At 36.1% G+C, this 17,290-nt stretch overlaps 1 pseudogene; it reads right to left on the reverse strand.

Moving 5' to 3' along the window:
• Window positions 1-6,968: 6,968 nt before the first annotated feature.
• Window positions 6,969-17,290, reverse strand: part of LOC114210257 (MOB kinase activator 1B-like) — a 121,002-nt pseudogene continuing 110,680 nt past the window's right edge.

Below are 17,290 nucleotides of genomic sequence, written 5' to 3' on the forward strand. Positions count from 1 at the left end.
AAGAGTATCTACTTGTTATTCATAAATCTAATGTTTAATAAAACAGAAAACAGAATTCTGCATAAAAAATAGCAGACTATGCTGATGAATCAAGCATTTTTTCCCACTACAAGCACAATAAAATATTGGATAAAATATTTAAATTTTAAAATTTATTTGGGTAAATCCCAGAAAAAAACGGAAAGTCACAAAAGCTTCATCAAGGAAGAGGGCACCCGAATGTTGGTGATCAGATTAAGCCAAAAGTTTCATGTGGTTATCAGCACTGGATTTAAGCATTTGGAGCTGCAATCTGAATGTTGTCACAAATACAGGAGATGAGACTTCAGAGTTAGACCCATTATCAAAATAACATAGAAGTTCACTTTCTCAATAAATCTTGGAGCCAAGGATAGCAGAACCGTCTGTAAAGAAGAGAACAGAAAACAACTCTACCTAATGATCAAAAACTAGAAGTTGGCTCTGGCCTAGGATGTGAGCTGGTATCATGATTGAATATGAATTTTAAATTCCCACTATCTTCAGTATAGGACATTAATGTGAAAAGTGAAAAAAAAAGAAGCAGATTTTTTTAGATTGAAAAAGACAATGCAAGAATCTTAATTTGCTCCTGATTTGAGGGGTGGGGGAAAATATTTGGGAGAATGAAAAATTATAGACTAGATATTATATGATGTTACAGAATTACTGAGAATTTGCATATTTTTTCACCTCCAGATACCAATGAGGTATTTCGGGATGCAATGAATATTTGTTAAATAAATTAATAATAATATTACTCCCCAAGAAATACTGTAAGAATTCAAATAAAGGAGATAATGCACAAAAAGCATTTAACACAAAGCCTGTTCTACATAAGCATTCAAATTCATTACCATTATGATCATATACCTCAATATGTTTTATTACTATTATAATTGTTTTCAGTAATTTAATTAATAGCATCACATTCAATTACTCTTGAGAGATACAATTACTCTCCCAGACTTTGACGAGACTTTGCAACATATAACTTCCAGTGGGCTGAAGAAATGTTTGCTTCTGAGGCAAAACCTGGGAGCGAATTACGAGTGGATTGCCCCAAAGATAGTGACAATACAGGAACCAGCTGCAAAGACTGGTCTGGAAATCTTCGTTGAACTCTGAAAACTAAATAATATTATTAACAAGAATGTATTTTTATATAAGTATATTTGTAACTGATTATTCACATTTGGGAATATACTGGTAGTTCTGTCCAACTCAGAGCATATGGATAAATTAAAGACCTTTAGGAATATTCTTCAGATATAAATTTCAGAATTTACCAATTCTCTTACAAATGAACAATCATCCAAAAGATTTGGATAAACCCCAGACTCTGGTAGCCATTGACTCTAGCCCACACAAAAGAGATTTATTTTTCAATGTATTTTCTCGTCACAGAGCTGCTGCGAGCCTTCACGAATGACAGTGCTATGCTTTTTAACTAGTTTTCTGTATTAAATTGACTCACTGCAGTCGGTATTAGTAATTTTATAAGAGATAACATCCAAGAAAAATGTGGATGTTTTCTTCTAAATTAAATTCTGAGAATGACAGCCTAGCAAACTTACCTACTTAATGAAATATTCAGATTGGCATTTTATTTTACTGTATTTATTAAGGATACAAACAACATGACCTTTAAATGTTATACTTTTCCTTCTTTAATTGAAAAAAATGTCACATTTAATGTAGATGTACTGTTTTAACACTGAATATGAGCGTCTAGTAAAAACAAGCATAAAGGCTGAAATCTTTTGTAATCTACGTAGGTTGTGTATTATAAGCAACTCAAAGAAATAACCACAATTTTGATTGAAGTGTAAATTTGTTATGAATAATTAATAGCAATCTTATCCTCAATCCATGGAACAGAAAATACAATAGGGACATCTCATCTCTACTGTAATTGGACTAACACTTAAAAGCATAAGAATTTTAAAAAAAGGGATTATGATGATGATATTAATAGGTGTTTTTATTTTGTTATATACATTATCTCACAATAACCCTACAATATAAAAAGTATTGTCCACATTTTAGAGATGAGGCAATAGAGGCACAGGACTCAGGTCTTGAACTTCACTGTATAACGAAGATGTGTTGTCAGAATGCCTTATCCGATGACTAATCCTTTTTTTTTAAAGATTAATTTATTTATTTGAAAGAGAGCAAGGACAAGCAGGAGGGGCAGAGGGAGAGGGAGAGAGAATCTCAAGCAGACTCTGTGCTGAGCATGGAGCCCAATGTGGGGCTGATCTCTTGACCGTGATACCATGACCTGAGCTAAAACTAAGAGTTGGGCACTTAACCAACTGTGCCACCCAGGTACCCCTGACTAATCCTTATATTTTTGAGAAGCTTCTATATGCAAGGTCTTAGGCATGTTAAGCAACGGACATATTAATGAGGTAACTTGTTACTCTCTATAGGTTCAAAACACAGCTAAATAAATATTAGGCATCAAAGTCTTACAACCTGAGGGTCTGCAGCCTAGATGCCTCCAGCATACACATCAGTTGGCTCAGGTTTTTCCTGTTCTTGAGCTAATCTTGACAGAGGCAGTGTGTACATTAAAGCTTCAGACCCAATTCACCTTCTGTTTTCTCCCTTTATTCTGGTGTTTCTTGAGTTAACCTCTCAAATCTGAGCTCAGGGAACACTGCTAAGGTTTTGCTAAGAATTGAAGGCAGGTACACCTTGGATGCTCACATTGGTCAAAGCTCACCTAGTCCTCTTTCTCTGATGTCACGCTTGCCCAAACACAGAAATTATATGGGCTGTACTTTGATTTCCACCCAGATATTTGGCCTGGTTCTTCTATCCTCTTTTATGGGAAAAGCTGCATCCTGATTATTTTTCTGATGATAATTAGCTTCTTAAGGGTTGTCTTATCTTGGATCCTCAATGTCACAGGCTACCTGCCCTACTCCACACTCATTTAGAAATGCTGGTACCAGGGGGCCTGGGTGGCTCAGTTAGTTAAGCATCCAACTCTTGATTTCCGCCCAGGTCATTATGATCTCAGGGTTGTAAGATCAAACCCTGCATTGGGCTCCATGGTGAGCATGGAGCCTGCTTAAGAGTCTCTCTTTTCCTCTGCCCCTCTGCCCCCCACTCACACATGCATGCACATGCTCTCTATCTCTCTAAAAGAAAGAGAAAGAAGAAAGAAAGAAAAGAAAGAAAGAAAGAAAGAAAGAAAGAAAGAAAGAAAGAAAGAAAGAAAGAAAGAAAAGAAAAGAAAAGAAAAGAAAAGAAAAGAAAAGAAAAGAAAAGAAAAGAAAAGAAAAGAAAAGAAAAGAAAGAAAAGAAAAGAAAAGAAAAGAAAAGAAAAGAAAAGAAAGAAAGAAGCTAGCTGGTACTGACCCCTGCCTGAATCTCATCTGAGCATTCCACATACTCTGAGCTCTGTGTCTAGCCATCCAGCTATCCACAAGGTCTGGAATCAATTGCATTCCTTTCCTTGACAGGTCTCTAGTCTGAAAGGGAATTGTGCTGATTTCTTCCATCTTGTCTCCTGTCCCTCTGTCCAAATGTAATCATTCCCCAAGAATTATAATACAAAACCAAATGTAACAATTGCCAAATATTTACAAATTGTTAAGCGTCTTTGAACCTTAAATAGAGAATTATTCATTATAAAAAATGATGAAAGGTACTACTGGAACATAAAGCGTGTGGTACAAATTTTAAATTTTGTGACAAGCAGAGATAGTAGAGAAGGGTATGTTAGTAGAAGAAATAGCCTTATACGAACCACATGGAGCACAGAAGTCTGTAACAACATGGCAAGAGGCCCAAAATGGAGTCACTTATGCTAAGTTCCATATCACTAAACTGAAACTTAACTTAATTACAGTTTTGGCTCTCTCAGAAATGGAATCTTAAACCAGTCAGGAACTACCTCATTGGCACTAGTGTTAGGTAATCTGTCTGATAAACCTCTGCCATTCCCTAAAGGAAAGTAATCCTGCAATAACCAATCCACGTTTTAGCTTCCTGTAACCTCCTTGTTCCCACTCCCTTCTGCCTATGAAAGTCTTTCATTTTACACAGCTCCTCAGAGCTCCTTTTTGTCTGCCAGATTGGACACTGCCTGATTCATGAATTGTGGAATAAAACCAATGAGATCTTTACATTTTACTCAGTTGAATTTTGGTTTTTTAGCAAGTCCAAATCATGTACCAAAATAAAATAACTTTATGGTTTGGCTTCTTTGCATGGTATATAGGAGAACAAATGGGAGATAAATCTGAAAAGGCAGATTAAAACCACACTGGGAAAAAATCCTGAATATCAGACCAATGAGTTTGTTTGTATAAAATATTTTAGGCAATACAAATTAATAGGAAGTTTCTTTCTCTCTTTCATTCTCTCTTTTATAAGTTGGCATAGGAAGAATTAGAACAAAAAAATATTAGAATAAATATATATATATATAATATATAGGGAGAGATTATAACAACACAAACAAGATGAGAGCTTAAGTAACAGCCTGAATTAAAGTGTTGCTAGTATAAGAAAAAAAATACTTAGTAAAAATTAAAGCACAAAACAGAACTTGGTATTTGACAGAGAATCTTCTTGTTTAAAGAGTCAGAAGGATGACTCCCCAACGTTCACTCTCCCTTTGGGGACTCTGTGATTACCACTCCTGTAGCTACAGTGGTCAATCGATACCACTTCTGCCCCTCTGTTCTCTGACCCAGGAGTACACACCTGAGTTTCCTTCTCCACAGACCCCCAGCATGGCAGAGACAGAACTGGAACAATCAAGAAATAATTTACTGAAGACTAGTCTGCAAGTTGATACAGAGTGTAAAATCTGGATAAAGTGGCATATAAAATATGGCAGCTTGTGATCCACAGAAGAAGACCTAGCTCACAGGCTACTGAAACTTACTAGATTTCTGGTAATCATCAAAATTACACATCTGAACATAATCCAAGTCAAAGGAAGGATCTAACCACTTAGCTATCTAAGCATTAGCTTTCAGGTCTAGCTTACTGTTTGAGGACCTACTTCATTTCCTGGGTAACTTATACTAGGTATGAACTCATCCTGTTCACTCACTTGTCCATTGTTTTATCTCTGACCTATGTAGGATAACTATATCAAAACACAACATCGACAAACTCAACACCAGTGGTTTGCTAGTAAATGTTTAGCAGTAGGTTCTCTAGGAAAACAAAAACAAAACCGGTTCTTATTACTTGCCAATTTCTATGGTGTAAATATCCTTACCACTTCCAATTTCAAGCTACCAATATGAGGTCACTGAAGTAATGGTTGGGAAGTACTTGTGTAAGCAGGCTTCAGCTCAACACTGTTATTTGTGTATAACAACAACAGTTACAATAAAAAAAAAACAATAGTTAGTATTTGTAAGTTCTTACTAAATGTCAGGAAGAGTGCTGAGCTATCAACATACATTTTCTCCTTCACTCGTCCAACAGCTCTCTGAAGTAGGCATTATTTTCATCATTGTTCAGTATAATGATGAGAATATTGAGGATCAAAGAAGTTGAATCTTTAAAACTCACAAAACCAGTAAATGGAAGAGCCAATATTTGAGTCTCATTCTGTCACTTGACTTCTGATGTGCATGTCTGCCTCTTAATCAGCAAGTTCTAGCGTTGACTTTGGTGTTTCTTACCCAAAAATCTTTCTTTCAATGCTTATATTCTTGAGTATTTTTCTCTACTTATCTTGTTCTCTTACAAAAGATGAAGCATAATATAGAGATTATTGCCATACAAAGTAATAAACAGTAAAATAATCGGTATAATTATATAAATATTGCAGGTATAAACTCTGCATGAGTAGGCAATGGATTAAATATGGTGATCAGAGGGACAATAGTAACTTGGTTTTTATTCTGGGGTGACTGGAAGAATGGAGCAATCATTCTTGGAATCTGGAAAAGGCCTTGGTTAATGATACACATACTTCAGGGATGCTGGTTTAGGAAAAGGAAGAGTCTAAATATTGAAAGGAAAATGTATATTGTAGTATCCATTCTGGCAAGATAAATAAGTCTACTGGAATCAGGTTGGACAACCTAGGAAAGAGGCAATTAATTTCCATAACTTTAAGTTTCTCTACTTTCAAAACCCAAAGTTAGGAACTCTGTTCAAATTCACTCCTCAGAGAGTAATAGGAAGATTAACATATTTTAATCAAGAAAGCTCTTATGCCCATCTCCAGGAGCTGTTGGGGGAAGTTGGCGCCAACTGAAATGATAGTTTATCCCTTTCCATGAGGGAAACCATCAGCTGTAACACCATTGTGGTTATCAGATCAATTCATGTCCCATGTTTCTTCACATTCCCTTTTTCTTTTTCACCATGATATTTGTAAAGGACCTCTTAGTATGAAGGAAGGTTGTTTGTTTGTTTGTTTGTTTGTTTTAAATAGCTATACAGTTAGTGTTATGGCTTTTCAGCAACCTTGCAGTGAGACCTTCTTATCACATGGAAAATCATAATTCAGAATACAAATAATGTGATACTTCCTGCTCTATTCACTTACATAAAATCTTTTTCATGTGGCCTTAATACCCAAGAATCTGAAAACTAAATTAATATTTGCTTCCCTCTATGAGGTTGAAACTTGCCCCTTAGAAATAAATCTGAGCAGGGCGCCTGGGTGGCTCAGTTGGTTAAGCAGCTGCCTGCGGCTCGGGTCATGATCCTGGAGTCCCAGGATCGAGTCCTGCATCAGGCTCCCTGCTCAGCAGGGAGTCTGCTTCTCCCTCTGACCCTCCCTCCTGTCATGCTCTCTCTCTCTCTCTCTCTCAAATAAATAAGTAAAATCTTTAAAAAAAAAAAAGAAATAAATCTGAGCATACAAATTGTCTCATTTTATAGATCACATATTTTTTTTTTACACTCCACACACTTCATTTGAGGAACAACTTGCACAGCTCTTCATCCTTTTATTAGTCCTTTGAGGTGAGTTTTTCAATCAGTTCTTGGAGTGGTGCAAGTTCTCTTCTATCAATAAGGTTGCATTCCTGGACAAAAAAAAATAAAGTGCTTGAAAGACGTCTTGAGATGCGCTTCCTCCTGAAGTTGGATCACAGGGTCGAAATGCTGGTAATAAATGTGAGCATAAACCCTAAAGAGGCGTTTGAGTATATAGTTTTTGCCACAGACATGAAATTCTTCGGGAATGGGACACCAATTTTTGATGGAAATAATGTCTCATCATCCAACTGGTCCTGAACCCAAGTCATCAGGTAATCAATATACTTTGGCGCAGAGCACTTAATAGGCTTCTTTATGTTTGTTCCATCTGCCCAATGATACTCATGTTTTGGGCCAGCTGACATCACTGGACAACTTTCCTCTGTACAGAAATCTGTGATTGTTCCATAAAGCATATTAATCTGATTGAAGAAATCCACAGTGTTCACTGCAACCCATTCATTTAGATCTTCCCCCTCGGGAAGCATGACAGCCATCCGGAGATTGCCACTACCAAGTGTGGCTTCTGCATGCTTTAGGAGTTCATACTGGTGAGAACCGTCTGGGATGTTCTTCTTTGGTTTAAACGTTTTAGAGGAGCGGCTGCCAAACAAGAAGCTCCTGTCGGCCGCGGCGTGGGCTGGGGGGCTCGGCGGTCTCCAGGCCTCCGGGCGGCGGCCAGGGAAGGAGAGGGAAGGAGAGAAGAGGAGAAGGAGAGGAGGAAGGGGAGCGCCAGCTGCTCGACGGCCACAACTCGTTCGGCTTTCCCAGTTCCGATGGCAGGCAGAGCGGGCGGCAGTGGGAAGCGCACGGCCTGAATCACTCACTGGCAGCGGAAGGAAAAGAAGGCGGGGAAAGGGCCACACGCCTGCTCCCCGGAGAACAGCCGCCGCGGCTTCTAGATCACATATTTTCTATGACTTATTTTGTCATATTTTCCATCCCCTCTTTATCAGGACACAGACTTTGTCTTTTGACCCCTCCATCTCAGCACAAATACATTATATATTTGATGGCCTGAATAAAAGAACAATTGGATGAATGAATGAACGTGACAGGTCTGGGATCTTGGTTAGCTCTGAAAATAGGGCACTGGCCCAAGCTCCAGAATCTAGGCCACGAAACTGTGGAGTCATAGGTGATTTCTTATTTCGTATATTCTATGCATATTATTTGATATCTTCTTTTACACCGGATATTTTTTCTGATTCCTCATATCATGTCCCCATTTCTCAGTGTTGGTCTTGCATTTAGTAAGGACTGCCCAGAAGTGAAACTGTGGCCATGCTGACATTTTACTTTCTCAGCGGGGCTGTATGTTTCCTGAAGGTAAAAACTGTCCTTTTCTAACTCATGGCTGGACATGCAGTGGATGTTCAGAGACCTTAGTGAAGGTCTTTCTTTAAAGGCTTCACATCTGAAATGTTAGAGGCATTTTTGTATTCTGCCTAGCATTTCTCTTTTCTTTTTCCCGTAATATTTGGTTTGATTTATAAGGTAGTCCCATTAAATATTGCACCTTTGCTTAACAATTTCAGGAAAGCATAGGCAGACTGGAGACAGATAAATATGATTTTTAACAGATTCTATTATTTATATTCAATATTAATACCTTATCTACCTAATATTTGCAGTAAGAAACTTGAAAATTGTGGAACTCAAGTCACTGAACATTGACATAATTAACTGTTCTACCACTATCGCATCTTCTAACAGGAAATGGCTGCTTTTTTTATGTTTCTACATGGGTAAAGAAAAGCACTTATTTTGTGTACATAAATAGTGATAATTTGCAAAACGGGTACCCAAAAGCAGTGTTAAAGGAAGAATATCTTAGCAGATTTTAACTGAGGCACTTTCTTCTTTCTGTGGCAAGGAGTCTTGCATCAAAATCACTAAGAAAAGATAATAATTTAGTTCCTAATTATAGCATTAAATATAGCATAGTTTATTTTCTGTTAGAAAGCATGTAATTCAAATTAAAAATAAAATATAATTTTACCTTCTGTTAAGCACTTAGAATTATTAAAAGGCCACTCTCACTACACTGATTTCCCTCAAAGTAACTTTTAACAGTTAACCACAAAAACAAATAAAGGTTTTATTTTAATCTCCCTTTATATGGCAATGATTTGAATATATTTTAGAAGTCATGCCACCCGCAAGATACTTAAAGGAGTAAGCTCAGTACAATTGAATTAGCCTGTATTCTGGGTTGTAATTGAGAATGAAATTGATCCCATTTTATCTGGAAATTTGTAAAATATATTTGATTGGAGGTCACAACTCTTCAAAACATCTTTATTTCATAAGAGGTGAGAAAAAAGCCAAATTTCTATGAGAATCACACATTCTACTAAGTTTTCTAGACAATGCCTCAAATAACTACTATTGAATTTTCCTGTCGATAGGTTGTTTATGATTATTCATGAATTTTTATGCTTATATTCAGATAAGAGTGTTAAATCATTAGTCAATTTTTTTCCAAGGAAAGCGATGTATTTTAGCACCTTTTGGGTGGTTGTTACATTTACTAATTGTTGAAAATCCCAAATGCCTACCTTGAACATTCTCAAAGGAAACAGCTGTGATGTTTAGTTTAGGAGGTTCTAAACATACCATATTCCCAACCTCACCTATTCTAATTTGATTTACTACAACATTCTTAACCTAAGGTCCAAGAACTAGGTGTCAGTAGGTTCGTGAATATGGATGGGTTATTTTCACTGACCTGCAACCAAAATTTATCATTTCTGTCAGTAGTAAATCAGTCAACAAAGCACAGTAGCAACAACAGCGAATGTGAATTTGTCACAGATAGAAGCACATACATCTTCTTATCACATTATAGCTGTTGGAGATATCCTAAAATTAACATGTACACTCATCACCTTGCATTTATGTTGAATAGATCCACAACTAGGTCTTTGATGTACAAGACAGTTCCATTGATGGATTTATAAACACATGCATTATTATAACCCAAATTTATTTAAATATGTGTATGCACGCAGGTATAGACAACTCTGAGATCATGACCTGAGCCGAAATCAAGAGTTGGATGCTTAACTGACTGAGCCACCCAGGTGTCCCACCCTGATAGTGAGATTTTTAACAAAAGCATTTTTTAAATGAGATGCTCTGTGCAGTCATAATTTTATTTTACTGAGAGAAGAGGGAGTATCAATCCAGCATGTCAGTTAAGTGAAGGTGGGCGACAGAGTTAAGCAATTTCTATACTACATATATATTATCTATACAGTTTCCCACTGTTTCTACAAAAATGTTGCCGCCAGAATTAATGTATAATCGATAACAACAAACAATCTTCAATGAAAATATTTCAGGTGCTAGATGATTTTAAGTGTCATATTTCATAAGACCCATGAAACCGCATTAAGTGCAAATCAACTTGCAACAATCAAAATTAGAAAATTTTGAATAGACAAATAAGCCTCAGCTTTCAGAGTATGCAATAGTGACTTTCAAGACAGCATATTTACCCATGAAGATAGTATCATAACTTAACTTCTTTATGAACAGAACCTCCTTTATTACCATAGACATCAACAATGCTAAGCACACACAATCATTCCCAAATCCGTCAGCCTAAAATCCTTTTGAAAATTTTAACCAAAAGAAAAAGTTGTATTTAGAGGGAAGATGCATGCAATGGGAAAAAAACCAATTAACTTGCATATTTGAAAAGCTCATCTAAAGACATCTGGCTAGGAGCTAGAGCCTTCATTTCCAGGAGTGAGGAACTTTGGATCAGGACTTAGGTTTGGGATAGAGTCCAGGTGTATCTGACTCATTATGAAAAAAATACAAGTCATTTAAAAATTATTTTCACCTCCGTTCACCTCCTAATATTGGAGACGATACTGATTTTTTGCTTAAGATTATTGTGTGCCCTGATAGGGAAAAGGAAAACAAAAGCATATTTAAAATAAAGTGCTATGACAAGAAGTCTTATAGCTTATGCAAGAAATTTGATAGAGGTTTTCCCAAATTTGATGACAAACCTAAAATTAATACCTTATGACATTAAGAGTAAATTATGAAGGAAAATTTTTTAATCAATTACACTAGAGAAAAGTTGAATTTTATTTCTATTCTCCTTATAGTCAATGACTACAAATTTTAATATGATCAAAGAGTGATTAAAAACTATTAAGCCAAAAAATGTATGAGAAAATTAAGTGAATGTGTCAGGCATTACAGTAATGGAAATATATTATTTTTCTGGATTATGTAATGTTTGTTAAACATCAGCTTTTTATATATATCATGTGCTTTGATTTTTGTTCTTATTCTAAAAGCTTATATTTTGTGTCTAAAGAAAAATAAATAAAGTGCTATGAAAATTTTAATAATAATTTGCAGAAATGAATTTGCAAGGTCTGAAAAAGAATTAAAAAATCAATGTAGGTTTCTAAATATAAGTAAAGGTAATTTATCTCTTAAAATTGGAAGAATGCTTAATAGAAAAATAAAATTTAAATATAAAACTTTACATGTATAAAATAATTCCTTAATTATAAGATTTATTTAAAATGATTGTTTCTTTAATATCTTTCAATACTGGAATGAATATATTAACATAGAGTACAAGCTCCCCTAAAATTTTCATGTCACAATTCAACAAAGAGTTACTATCAACTATATAAAATATATTGTTCAATAGTTGCTGTTCTCAACTTGCAATGGATTTGTAGAGTAAAATTATTTTTTATTATTATCTGGATCTTAGTTTTCTAGTTGGAACAAAGCAAATGCAAAACTGAGACAGAGCTTTAATGCCAAATCATACTAGTCTTAATGTGACAGGGCATGGACAAATGTTTAAATTAACACCGTTTACTAAATATTGTTTCCTTGTCAAGCGCTGTGTTATATCCTAGGAAAACAAACAAAAATAAAGCCTAATTCCTGTCCCATGGGTCTCACAAGATGTTGAATAATAAAATAATAAATAATAAATAATAAATAATAATAAAACAGAAAGGGGAGAAAGTAAAATATTTTAGATCTCTTCTAGAACTACTAGTAGAGGAGAGGCAGAGTGTGTTTGGTTCCATAGAATCAGGATTGGTCCCTCACCCCAGATTTATGGTATTGTCATCACTCTACACCACAAGTCTTCTCCTCGGTGTTCTGCTAAAGCACACTCATGTCGCACGGGGTTTTTTGGCAGTAAACTTTACTCTGTGACTCTAATGAGTCTCCTGTATTAGGTTATATTTAGCTCCAACACTTGTTCAAATTCCACAGAGATCAGTTAAAATTTCTTTATGTAAAAGAAATATAAAACAAAAATATATTTTTGTTTCTATAATAACCCTTCTTTCAAAACTTACCACACATGAACAGAGCAATAAATACCAAAGACAATGAACTATGATATCTGATCTTAAGACAAATATTTATTAAAATGTTTATTTGTTACACGATAGAGACATGCTGCCAAATACTGAACACACCATCAACAACAACAGAAAGAATGGCTCTCCTTGGTTAGAGCCACGGGTTTTTCTAAATGACACATACAAAAGCACATGATGTTTGGATAATGTATTTTATACTTTGTTTTAAATGTCTTATATTTGACCAATAAAGGTGGAATACGGGGTACTAACTTGTTAAGTGTCTGCTGATGAGTCAGGCACTTTAGTAATGCATCATTTCACTTGATCCTCCCAATAATATTTTCATAATTTAGGTGAAATATTGAAGTTATAAAAGTTCACAGTGACATCAGTGAAAGAACTAATATGTGCTGAATATAGCTGAATATAAGATGTTGGAGATGTTAAAATAACTATGTCACCTCTAAATTTTTCCACAGAAATACCATTCTGCAAAATAAGGATTCCACAGAAGTTGAAAAAATTCATCATCAATAACGAAGAAAAATGGTAAGTCGGAGGAATAGAGTTTTCCTAGCTGGAGATAAGCTAACTTGCATTTTGAACAACCAGGAAGGAACTGTAATATAGATTTCTCAAAATATTTAGCCTAAGTCTGTTTTCATGACTCCCTGCAGATATACTGTGTTAGAGTATGCACTATAGGAAGCATTCCACAGAAGCTATAAACAGAAATGTGGGGATGATGTATGAAGAGGGACAGGAAGGAGATGTGCCAAGAACTATCTTCGGGCTTTCTGTAGGTGGACAATCTTTAAGGAAAGTGATTGCTGTGGGCCAGAGGGAGAGGTAACGAATTCTAAAACTGGAAGTAGTGGCCCAAGTCCTCCTGCTGCTATGGATATTGCCCAACCCAACAGAAGAAGCAGATACTTCACTAAACGACTTCCACTTACGGCTGCAGTGAAATTACTAGGATTGGGCATACCCTTTTGGCACACACACAGGAAGCCAGAAAACTGGACAGACTATATGAAAAATATCATTACCAGGCAGAAGACACGAGACAGGAATGACAGGATCCCCAAGAGAAAAGAAACCAATGAGGTAAACTCTGTGTCTTAGTCTGCTCAAGCTTCCATAACAAATACCAAAGACTTGGTAGTTTAGCCACCAATAATTTGCTCTCTCACAGTTCTGGAGGCTAGAAGTCCCAGATCAAGGTGCCCACTGATGTGATTCCTGATGAGGACTCTCTTGCTGGTTTGCAGATGCCTTCTCGCCGTGTCCTCACATATCAGAAAGAGAGAGATCTCTCGTGTCTCTTCTTATAAGGACCTTATCTTGAATCAAGGCTCCACCCTTATGACCTAGTTTAACCTTAATCACCTCCAAATATTTCCAAATACAGTCACATTGGGAGTTGGGGTCTCAACATGCGTATGTAAAGGGAACATGAACTTTCAGTCTGTAACCCTGCATCACTCTACCTTTTTTCCTAAAGATATTTCTTAGACTATGATAGAGGGGTGAGGTTGGCTCTGTAGAACAAATGAATGCACCTCTCAAATCTCTGACTGCAAGGGTAATGAAGGCCCCAGCTCTGTCCTCAGAAATCTGTTGATGCATTTGCACAGAGGCAACACTTCTCAAGGGTCGTTCTCAGTTAATAACTGAGCATGCCAGGAATATTAAGGCAGATCTATTCTGGGAGGTGCAGAGCAAGAAATAAGAAAATAACTTAAAATAGGGTAGAGACGTTATACAGTACAATATTGTAAAAAAAAATCAAGAGAGAAACTAAAACGGATTAAGTATACACATACATATATACATAAATACATATATATGTATCTTAACAAGAAATATATATGTGTACATATGTATATATACAAAATTCAAAACATACGTGAGACTCAGAGGAACAAAATAAATTGAAATATATATATAGATGGTCAGACTGAAATAAAAAAACAATATACACAAACCTACTGGTTCAACAAGGTTTCAGGATAAAAGATCAATATGAAGACGGATTTTATTTCTATATACTAGCAATACACAATAGGAGATAGAAATTAAAGGGTAGTAACTTTTAAAATGACAACCAAAATATGAAATACTTTGGGTTAGATCTGACAAAAGATCTCTCAACGGAAAGCTATAAATCATTCCTGAAAGAAATTAAGGAATACATAAATAAATGAAGAAATATACCCTGTCCATGAGTCAGAAGGATCAATATTATTAATAACAAGTCTCAAATTGATCTATAGATACGGTGTAATCATAATCACAATAAAGTTAGTTTCAGAGGTAGAATTTAGTGATTCATCAGTTGCATATAACACCCAGTGCTCATTACCTCAAGTGCCCTCCTTAATGCCCATCACCCAATTACCCCACTTACCTCCCCTCCAGCAACCCTCAGTTTGTTTCCTATACTTAAGAGTTTCTTATGGTTTGCTTCCCACTCTGTTTTTATCTTATTTTATTTTTCCTTCCATTCCCCTAGGTTCACCTGTTTTGTTTCTGAATTTCCACATATGAGTAAAATAATATGGTATTTGTCTTTCTCCGGTTGACTTATTTTGCTTAGCATGATACCCTCTAGTTCCAGTCATGTCACTGCAAATGGGAAGATTTCATTCTTTTTGATGGCTGAGTAATATTGCATTGTGATATATCTATCTATGAATTGTAGGTGGTATATATATACCACCTCTTCTTTATCTATTCATCTGTCAATGGAAATCTCTGTCCATGTTTTGGTTACAGTGCTGCTATAAACGTTGGGGTACAGGTGCCTCTTTGAATTTTTTTGTATCCTTTGGATAAATACCTAGAAGTACAATTGTTGGGTCATAGGGTAGTTCTATTTTTAACTTTCTGTGAAACCCCCATAATGTTTTCCAGAGTGGCTGCATTCCCACCAATAGTGTTAAGAGGGTTCCCCTTTCTCTGCATCCTTGCCAACATTTGTTGTTTCCTGAGTTGTTCATTTTAGCCATTCTGACCGGTATGAGGTGGTATCTCATTGTGGTTTTCATTTGTATTTCCCCGATGCCGAGTGATTTGAGCATGTTTTCATGTGTCTGCTGGCCATTTGCATGTCTTCTTTAAAGAAATGTCTGTTCATGCTTTCTGCCCATTTCTTGAATGGATGTTTTGTTTTTTGGGTATTGAGTTTGATAAGTTCTTCATAGATTTTGGATACTAGCCCTTTATCTGATATGTCATTTGTGATTATCTTCTCCCATTCTGTAGGTTGCCTGTTAGTTTTGTTGATTGCTTCCTTTGCTGTACAGAAGCTTTTTATCTTGATGAAGTACCAAAAGTTCATATTCACTTTTGTTTCCCTTGCCTTTGGAGACATGTCTTAAAAGAAGCTGCTATGGCCGATGTCGAAGAGGTTGCTGCCTGTGTTTTCCTCTAGGATTTTGATGATTCCTGTTTCACATTTAGGTTTTTTATCCATTTTGAGTTTATTTTTGTGTATGGTGTAAGAAAGTGGTCCAGTTTCATTCTTCTGCATGTGGCTGTCCAATTTTCCCAACACCATTGGTTGAAGAGACTGTCTTTCCATGTGTTTTTCCATTTTTTTGTGTCTTCCTCAATTCCTTTCATAAGTGTTCTATAGTTTTCAGGGTATAGATCTTTTACCTCTTTGGTTAGGTTTATTTCTAGGTATCTTATGGTTTTTGGTGCAATTGTAAATGGGATCGATTCCTTGATTTCTCCTTCTGCTGTCTCATTGTTAATGTATAAAAATGCAACTGACTTTTGTGCATTGATTTTATATCCAGGGACTTTGCTGAATTCCTGTATCAGTTCTAGCAAGTTTTGGTAGAGTATTTTGGGTTTTCTCATAGCGTATCATGTCATGAAACCAGGAATTTTTAAAGCAGTTGACAAGTTGTCTCTAAAATTCTTTTTTTGAAAGATTTATTTATTTATTTTAGAGAGAGAAGAAGGGAGAGAGAGCAGAGGGAGGGGCAGAGGGAAAGAATCCTCAAGCACATTCCCCACTGAGCATGGAGCTCAAGGCAGGACTCAATCCCAAGACCCTGTGATCATGACCTGAGCCAAAACCCCAAGTCTGATGCCTAACCAACTGAGACACTCAGGCACCCCTCTAAAATTCTTATGGAAATACAAAAGAGCCAGAAAAGCCAGAACAACTTAGGAATTATTTTTGTCACTAAGACAGTGTGGGATAGGCCAAGAGCTAGACAAACATATCAGTGGGTTAGAAAAAGAGTATAAAAACAGACCAGAATGTATACGGTCACTTCATTTTTGACAAAGGTTCATACACAATTCAATGGAGAAAGGCTAGTCTTTTCAGCAAAAGATACCTGAACAGTTAGACATCCACTAAAAATGTAACTTTAATCCAAATGTCACAATGTATATAAAAATTAACTTAAATTGGATCACAGACCTAAATGTAAAACTAAAATTGAAATTTCTAAAGGAAAATTTAGGAGAAAGTCTTCACAACTTTGGGTTTGCCAAAGACTTCTTAGATCAACATCTAAAGAAAACCAATAAAAGGAAAATTTGGTAAATTGGACTTTTCCAAATTAAGAAACTTTTCGCTTCCAAGGGTTATGAAAAGACAAGCCAGAATTGGGAGTAAATATTTGCACAATCATTTACTTGATAAAGGACTTGAACCCAGTACATATAAAGAGGCTTCACAATTCCTTTTTTTTTTTAAGATTTTTTATTTATTTATTTGACAGAGAGATAGAAGCACTAATAGGCAGAAAGGCAGGCAGAGGGAGAAGCAGGCTCCCTGCTGAGCAGGGAGCCCAATGCGGGACTCGATCCCAGGACGCTGGGATCATGACCTGAGCCGAAGGCAGACGTCCAACAACTGAGCCACCCAGGTGCCCAGAGCCTTCAAAATTCCATTGAGA

This window comes from Eumetopias jubatus, unplaced genomic scaffold (genome assembly GCF_037043125.1).
Source record: "Eumetopias jubatus isolate StellerSeaLion01/CBP00866 unplaced genomic scaffold, mEumJub1_p1.0 scaffold_17, whole genome shotgun sequence".
Lineage (NCBI taxonomy): Eukaryota > Metazoa > Chordata > Mammalia > Carnivora > Otariidae > Eumetopias > Eumetopias jubatus.